An 8,239-nucleotide genomic window follows, 5' to 3' on the forward strand; every position below is an offset into this window, starting at 1 on the left:
TGTAGGAGGTTCTCAACAAATGTTTGTTGAAAGAAGGGAAGGAGGAAGAAATGTGGGGAAAGAGGAAGGAAAGGGTTTTTTTTGTAAAATAGAATAAAAGTAAAAATATTTGCGTAAAGTATTAGTAAGAATGACAGGATTTGGGCCCAATCAGAAAAAATATCTTTTAGAATCTATCCATATGGCAGCTCAATGTGTCTGACCATGGCTCCACTTGTTTTCTTTGGTGGGGGGGATGGAGGTAGACAATAACAGAATAAAATGTTTTGGTTGAAATGATTCAAGCCTGAAGACCTTATTGACCACCGAGGATCATCACAAACTCAATGTGAAAAAGATGATGATGGAAACAGCACCCAAAGGCACAGATCCTGTGTGGCTTGCAAGGTTTCCTTTACTGCTTATGCATAAACAAAGCCAGCTACATCTATCCTGTCTCAGCTCAGGGCACGAACTCCTCAAACAGTTAATCCATTCTTTACATGTCATTTTTTAAAATAGAAAAATTTTAAGATGGAAACTGTCAAATCATCTGTAGTATGCCCAGAATTGTGTTAGAAAAAAAAATGGAAGAAATTTAAAAGAGGCAAAACCCTTATATAAATACCCTTTAAATGACAGGTAGTTCTTATGCAACTTTCTTTTGAGTTTATATTTGAAATTTCAGTTCCCTTTCTCATCACCTCAGAAACATGCATATATATCTTTCATCTAAAAGACTAACCTCTCTCTACAGATATATCAAAAGGTTCAAAATATCACCATTTTGTTTATTATTATCTATATATTCACATTTTCTGTCTCAGGGTGTTTGTTTTAGATACACTTTAAAACCCAAGGGAAATTCAGAGAAGATGGCAAAGTAAGAGGACCCTGAGCTCCCCTCAGCCCAAGGACACGCTAAGATAATGGCTACGTCTGCACAACTGACTCTGGAAACAGCCTGAAGACTGGCAGAGCAGACCCTCCACAACTAATCCCAGAGAGGAATGAAAAGGGTAGGAGCAGTGGAGCTACAGTTGGGAACCAAACTTCCAGTGAGACTATCAGTGGAAGGTATGTCACAAGCATAGAGGGCAGTAGGAAACTCAAGTGTGGTAACTCAACCCTGAGAAACACCACAGAAGCAACAGTTTAAAAGAGCTTGGCTATATGTGAAGGAGATTTATTTACTAATCTTGGAATGTGTTCTGGAGGGGCAGAGATCTTCAAGAGATTTCTTGAGGAAGAAGAGTGCTGGTGGGCATCATTTTTCTTCTCCTCCCCCAGCCTAGGTAGCTGGAAACTTGCAGGAGCCAATGATAACACTCTCCACCTACCTTGCTAGCCCTGTGCACCCAGCTTTCACATTCCTTTCCGGCTACACTGATCCAACCCACTCAACTTAGCGGACATCACTCCAAAGCAGCTCCTGCATTGCAACACCCTGTAAGCAGCTCCAGCAGGGACAAGTACCACTCCAGAGTGACTCCTGCCCTGGGGAAGGCATAAGATAACCACACACCCCAGTGCCCTCAGTTCCAGCATCCTGGCCTCTTAGCTGTCTGCTGGGGGAGTAAGCCCTGCCATTCGGTGTTCCAATAGCTGTGGCAGAGATGCTAACTGTAGACCACTGGCCCCATTCACCAATAACAGCCTCTGAGACTTGCAGGGAGAAAGCCCTGCCCTTTGATGTACCTGCAGTTCTGGCACAAAGCCCAGCTGCAGACAGTCAGCTGGACTTCTAACCCTGCCCACTAATGAGCCCACAGCAGCCTCGGGCCTCTCAACATTGAGGAAACTAACCACCCCCCCCCCCCACATTCACCACCCAATAGTACACCAACAGCAAGCAAACCTAGTCTTGCAACAGGCTGGGATAGAGATAATCATGGCTCAGCCAAAATGGGACGTGCATGCAGCCCACAGAGGGGACATTCCTGGAGCAAATGGTTCTGGTGACCAGGGGGACATTACTATAGGACACCACATGCCCTCTTCTACACAAGGCCGCTACTTTAAAGACCAGGAGACACGGCTGACATAATACATAGAAAGAAACACAAAGAGTCGTGCAAAATGAGATGAAGGAATAGGTACCAGATGAAAGAACAAGATACTACCACTGACAAAAACTAGATGAAACAGAGGTAAGCAATATGCCTGAAAAAGAATTCAAAGCAATGGTCATAAAGATATTCAGTGGATTTTGGAAAAGAGTGGATGAAATAAGTGAGAATTTCAACAAGAAGAAAATAGAAAAAATAACCTCTCAGAGATAAGGAATTCAATTAATAAAATAAAAAATACACTATAGAGAATCAATAGCAGACGAGAAGATGCAGAAAAATGGATCAGCAAACTGTAAGACAATGTAATGGGAAGCATCCAAGCTGAACAGCAAACAGAAAAAAAATAACAATAAATGAGAAAAGGTTAAGGGAACTCAACAACATCAAGTGTAATAACATTCATGGTATAGGGATCTCAGAAGAAGAAGAGATAAAGAAGGACAAAAAAACTTATTAGAAGAAATACTAGCTGAAAACTTCCTGAATCTGGGGAAGGAAACAGACATCCAGGTCCAGGAAGCACAAAGATCCCAGGAGGCCCACAAAATGACAAATAATGATTAAAAGAGTAATAAGTAATGATAAAGAGAAAATATTAACAGATGCAATAAAAAAGAAAAGGTTCTATACAAGTGAAATTCCCTAAAGCCATCAGCTGACTTGTCAGCAGAAACTTTGCAGGCCAGAACGGAGTGGCATGATATACTCAAAGTGCTAAAAGAAAAAGAAACAAAACAAAACTACACTAAGAATACTCGATCCAGCAAGGCTATCATTCAGAACAGAAGGAAAGATAGTTTCCCAAACAAAAGTGAAAGGATTCATCACCTTTAAACCAGCTTTATATAAAGTTTTAAAGAGAATTCCTTAAGTGTAAAGGAAAGGATATAATTAGAAATAAGAAAATTATGAAAGGGAAAATTTTCACAGGTAAAGCAAACATATGGTAAAAAAAATAGATTAATCACTTAATAAAGTCAGTATGGAGGTTAAAACACAAAAGTGGTAAAAATCAATTGTATCTACAAAAATTAGCCAAATACACAAAACGAAAAGATGTAAAATGTGACATCATATACATAAAACATGGAGGGTGAGTAAAAATTTAGTGCTTACAATGTGTTTGAACTTAAGAAACTATCAACTTAATTTAGACTGCTAGATACTTAAGAAGTTATAATGAACACAGCAGTGCCTGGGTGGCTCAGTTGGTTAAACATCTGACTTCGGCTCAGGTCATGATCTCATAGTTCGTGGGTTTGAGCCTTCTGTCAGGCTCTGTGCTGACAGCTCAGAGCCTGGGGCCTGCCTTAGATTCTGGGTCTCCCTCTCTCTCTGCCCCTCCCCCACTTGCACTCTGTCTCTTTCTCTGTCTCAAAAATTAACATTAAAAAACATTCAAAAAAGAAGTTATATATGAACACAATGGTAACAACAGATCAAAAAGCTATAATAGTTATACACAAAAAAATAGAAAGTCAAGCATAACACTAAGCAAAGCCATCAAACCACAAGGGGAAAGATCCATAGAAGAAACAGAGAAGAACTATTAAAAAAAACAGAAAATAAGTATATACCTACTAATCACTACTTTAAATGTAAATGGTTTTCATACTCCAATCAAAACATATAGGATTACTGAATGGATTAGAAAACAAGACCCATCTATATGCAGCCTACAACTATCTCACTTCAAACCTGGAAACACATACAGACTAAAGGTGAAGAGATAAGAAAAAAAAACATATACTATGCAAATGAAAGTGCACAAAAGGCCAGTGTAGCAATTCTCATATCAAAATAGGCTTTAAAACAAACAGTGTAGCAAGAGACAATGAAGCGCACTATATAATGATAAATAGAACAATACATCAAGAGGATATAACAATTGTAAATATCTATGCACACAACATAGAAACACCAAAATACATAAAGCAAATATTAACAGATATAAGCAGAAACTGACAGTAATACAATAGTAGTAGAGGGCTTTAACACCCCACTTACATCAATGGATAGATCATCCAGATATAATATCAACAAGAGTGGCTTTGAAACACACATTCTATCAGATGAAGCTGACAAATATACAGAACATTCCATCCCCCAAGAGCAGAATACAAATTCTTTTTAGGTGCACATGGATTCTCCAGGATACAACAGATAGGCCATAAAGTAAGTCTCAGTAAATATAAAAATATTGAGCTCATATCAAGTATGTTTTCCAACCACAACAATATGATACTAGAAATCAATTATAAGAAAAAAATCTGGAAGAAGCACACCAACATGTGGAGGATAAACAAAATGCTACTCAACAATGAAAGTGTCAACCAAGAAATCAAAGAAGAAATCAACAAACACCTGGAGACAAATGAAAATGAAAATGCAACAGTCCAACATCTTTAGCATACAGCAAAAGCAGTAAGAGGGAATTTTATAGTAATCAGGCCTACTTCAAGAAATAAGAAAATTTTCAAATAAAGAACCTAACCTTACACCTAAAGAAACTAAGAAGAAAAGAAAGGACAAACAAACCCAAGGTTAGAAGAAGAAATAATAAACACCAGAGCAGAAAATAACAAAATGAAGACTAAAAGAACAATTGAAAAGATCAATGAAAGCAAGAGTCAGTTTTCTAAAAAAATAAAATTGGTAACACTTTAGCCAAATTCATCAAGAAAAAATGAGAGAGGTTTCAAATAAAATCATAAATGAAGGAGAAGAAACAGCAACTGACACCAGACAAATACAAAGGATTATAAGAGCATATTATGAAAAATGATATGCCAGCACAGTGGACAATTTACTCAAATGGATAAATTACAGAAACATATAATCTTCCAAAACTGTATCAGGAAGAAATAGAAAATGTGAACTGAGTAATTACTAGTAATGAAATTGAATTAGTAATCAACCAACTTCCTAATCCATCATACAAGGCCAGCATTAGTGTGATACCAAAACCAGACCAAAAACCTAACAACAACAAAAATGCAAAACAAACAAACAACATATATGATGAACATAGTGGTAAAAATCCTCAAAAGATTGGCAAGCCTAATTCAACAATATATTAAAATGATCAGTGACCATGATCAAGTGGGTTTTATTCTGGGGATGTAAGGGTGTTTCAGTATGTGCCAGTCAATCAGTATGACAAATCACACTAACAAGAGAAAGGGTAAAACCATATGTAAAGATATGCAGATACAACATTTGATATTTTCAACATCCTTTTCTGATAAAAACTCAGTGAAGTATCTCAACATAATAAAGACTGTACACAGCAAATCCATAGCTGACATCATATTCAATGGTGAAAAACTGGGAGCCTTTCCTCTAACATCAGGAACAAAATAAGGGTTCCACTCCTCCCACTTTTATTCAGTGGAGTTCTGGAAGTCCCAGCCATCATAATAAGACAAGAAAAAGAAATGAAAAGCATCCAAATTGCTAAGGAAGCAGTAAAACTGTCACTCTTTATAGATGACATGTTACTATATATACAAAACCCTAAAGGCACCACCAAAAAACTATTACAAGTGATAAATGAATTCAGTCAAGTTGCAGGATACAAAATCAATATAAAGTATGTGTTGCATTTCTATACAGAAATGTAAAAGTTGCAGAAAGAAAATTTAAGGACACAATCCAATTTACAGTTGCGCTGAAAGGATATAATAATTAATCAAGGTGAAAGACCTAATCTCTGAAAACTATAAAACATTGATGAAAGAAATTGAAGATGAAACAACAAATGTAAAAGTATACCATGCTCATGGATTTGAAGAATTAGTATTGGTAAAATGTCCATATTACCCAAAGCAATATATAGATTAAATGCAATCTCTTTCTAAATACCAACAGCATTTATCACAGAACTAGAACAAATAAAATTTTTAAAGAACCACAAAAGTTCTCAAATAGCCAAAGCCATCTTGAAAGAGAACAAAACTAGAGGTATCACCATCTCAGATTTCAAGATATATTGCAGACCAATAGTAATAAAAACAGGATGTACTGGCATCAAAAGAGACACACAGATCAATGGAACAGGATAAAGAGCCCAGAAATAAGCCTACTCATATATGGTTGATTAATCTACAATAGAGGAGCAAGAATATATAATGGGGAAAAGACAGTATTTTCAAAAAGTGTTTTTGAGGAATCTGGTAGCTACATGCAAAAGGATGAAACTGGACAATTTCTTACACCAAATACAAAAGTAATCTCAAAATGGATTAAAGGCCTACATATGAGAACTGAAACTCCTACAAGAAAACATAGGCAGCAATCTCTTTGACATCAGCCTTAGCAATGTTTCTCTAAGTATGTCTCCTGAAGCAAGGGAAACAAAAGTGAAAATAAACTTTGACTACACCAAAATAAAAAGCTTTTGTACAGCAAAGGAAACAATGAAGTGGCAAAATGAAAGCAAAATAAAAAGGCAAAGGCAACTTACTGAATAGAAGAAAGTATTTGCAAATGATCTATCTGATAAAGGGTTAATGTCCAAAATAAAGAACTTATACAACTCAACATCAAATAACAATCTGATTAAAAATGGGCAGAGGATCTGAATAGACATGCAGATGGCCAACAGATGCATGCAAAGATGCTCAACATCACTAATCATCAGGAAAAAGACAACAACAACAACAAAAACCAACACCCCCCCAAACAACAACAAAACAAATAATGAGACATCACTTCACACCAGTCAGAATGGCTAGTATCAAAAGGACAAGAAAAAACACATGTTGGAAAAGATGTGGAGAAAAGGGAACCCTTGTGCAATGCTGGTGGGAATGTAAAACGCTGCAGCCACTCGAAGATACTGTGGAGTTTCCTAAAAATATTAAAAATAGAAGTACCATATGATCCAGTAATTCCACTACTGGGTATTTACCCAAAGAAAAAGAAAAGACTAATTCAAAAAGACATATGCACCCCTATGTTTACTGCAGCAATATTTACAACAGCTAAAATATGGAAGCAACCTAAAGTGTCCATCAAGCGATGAATGGATAAGTATGTGGTATACATATACAGTGGAATATTATTCAGCCATTAAAAAACAATGTGCTTTTGCCATTTGCAATAACATTAATGGACCTAGAGTGTATGACACTAAATGAGACAAGTCAGACAGGGAAGGACAAATAGCGTAGGATTTCACTTGTATGTGGAATCTAAAAAGCAAACAAACAAAAAAAAGAGACAAACAAACTGATGTTTAAATACAGAGACCAAACTGGTGGTTGCCAGAAGGAAGGTGGGTGGAGGAATGGGTAAAATAGATAAAGAGGATTAAGAAGGATTAAACTTCCAATGTGAAATAAATAAGTCACAGAGATGAAAACTACAGCAGAGGGAATATAGTCAATAATACTGTAAAAACATTTTATGAAGACTTATGTTGACTACACTTATCATGTGAACACTGAGGAATGTATAGAATTGTCAAAGCAATATGTTACACATTTGAAACTGAAGTATATTAATTATACTTCAGTAAACAATAAATAATAAAATAAAAGAATCAATGGCCACTACTTCCACTCTACAGTTTTACAATACGATTTCTTAGTTACCCAAATCATGGCACTAAATTAGTTTGCACACAGATGCCTAGTGTAAATCCAAAGTCTAACATGTAGGAGATAGTCATGTTTTCTTCTTCTAGAGAAGTCCACCCTATCAATGCATTTTTCAATAATTCAATAAATATTTATACAGGGATTATGTGCCGAACATGTTTTGTAAGTTCTGGGAAGATAATGATGAGCCGAAGCAGAGATCATCCCTGTCCCTGTGGAGTTTAGTATCTAGTGGGTGAGGGGACATCTACCAGGCACAAAATACAGATACGTTCAGCTGTCAGCTGTATGTATCGAGTTAACAAATATGACCTTTAAGAATAAATAGAGTTTGCAGTTTCACTCTGTGCCCAGTATGTATTTATCTTTAGAGAGTTTTTATCTTAATTATTCCAAAGAATAAATGTAGACAAACTGTCTTTTCTATCTCATTCCTTTGGCTTTTATAAATACTGAGGAACATTTTGGAAATGTGAAGACTTCTTGTGTGATGCAGCCACTTAACATGTGTTCTCTTGTCAGAAGGACAATGACTGTGGAAAATGACAAACCTGTGTTTCCTCTCAGCCAAGTCAGGCTCTTCAT

Source organism: Acinonyx jubatus, chromosome D1, assembly GCF_027475565.1.
Source record: "Acinonyx jubatus isolate Ajub_Pintada_27869175 chromosome D1, VMU_Ajub_asm_v1.0, whole genome shotgun sequence".
Lineage (NCBI taxonomy): Eukaryota > Metazoa > Chordata > Mammalia > Carnivora > Felidae > Acinonyx > Acinonyx jubatus.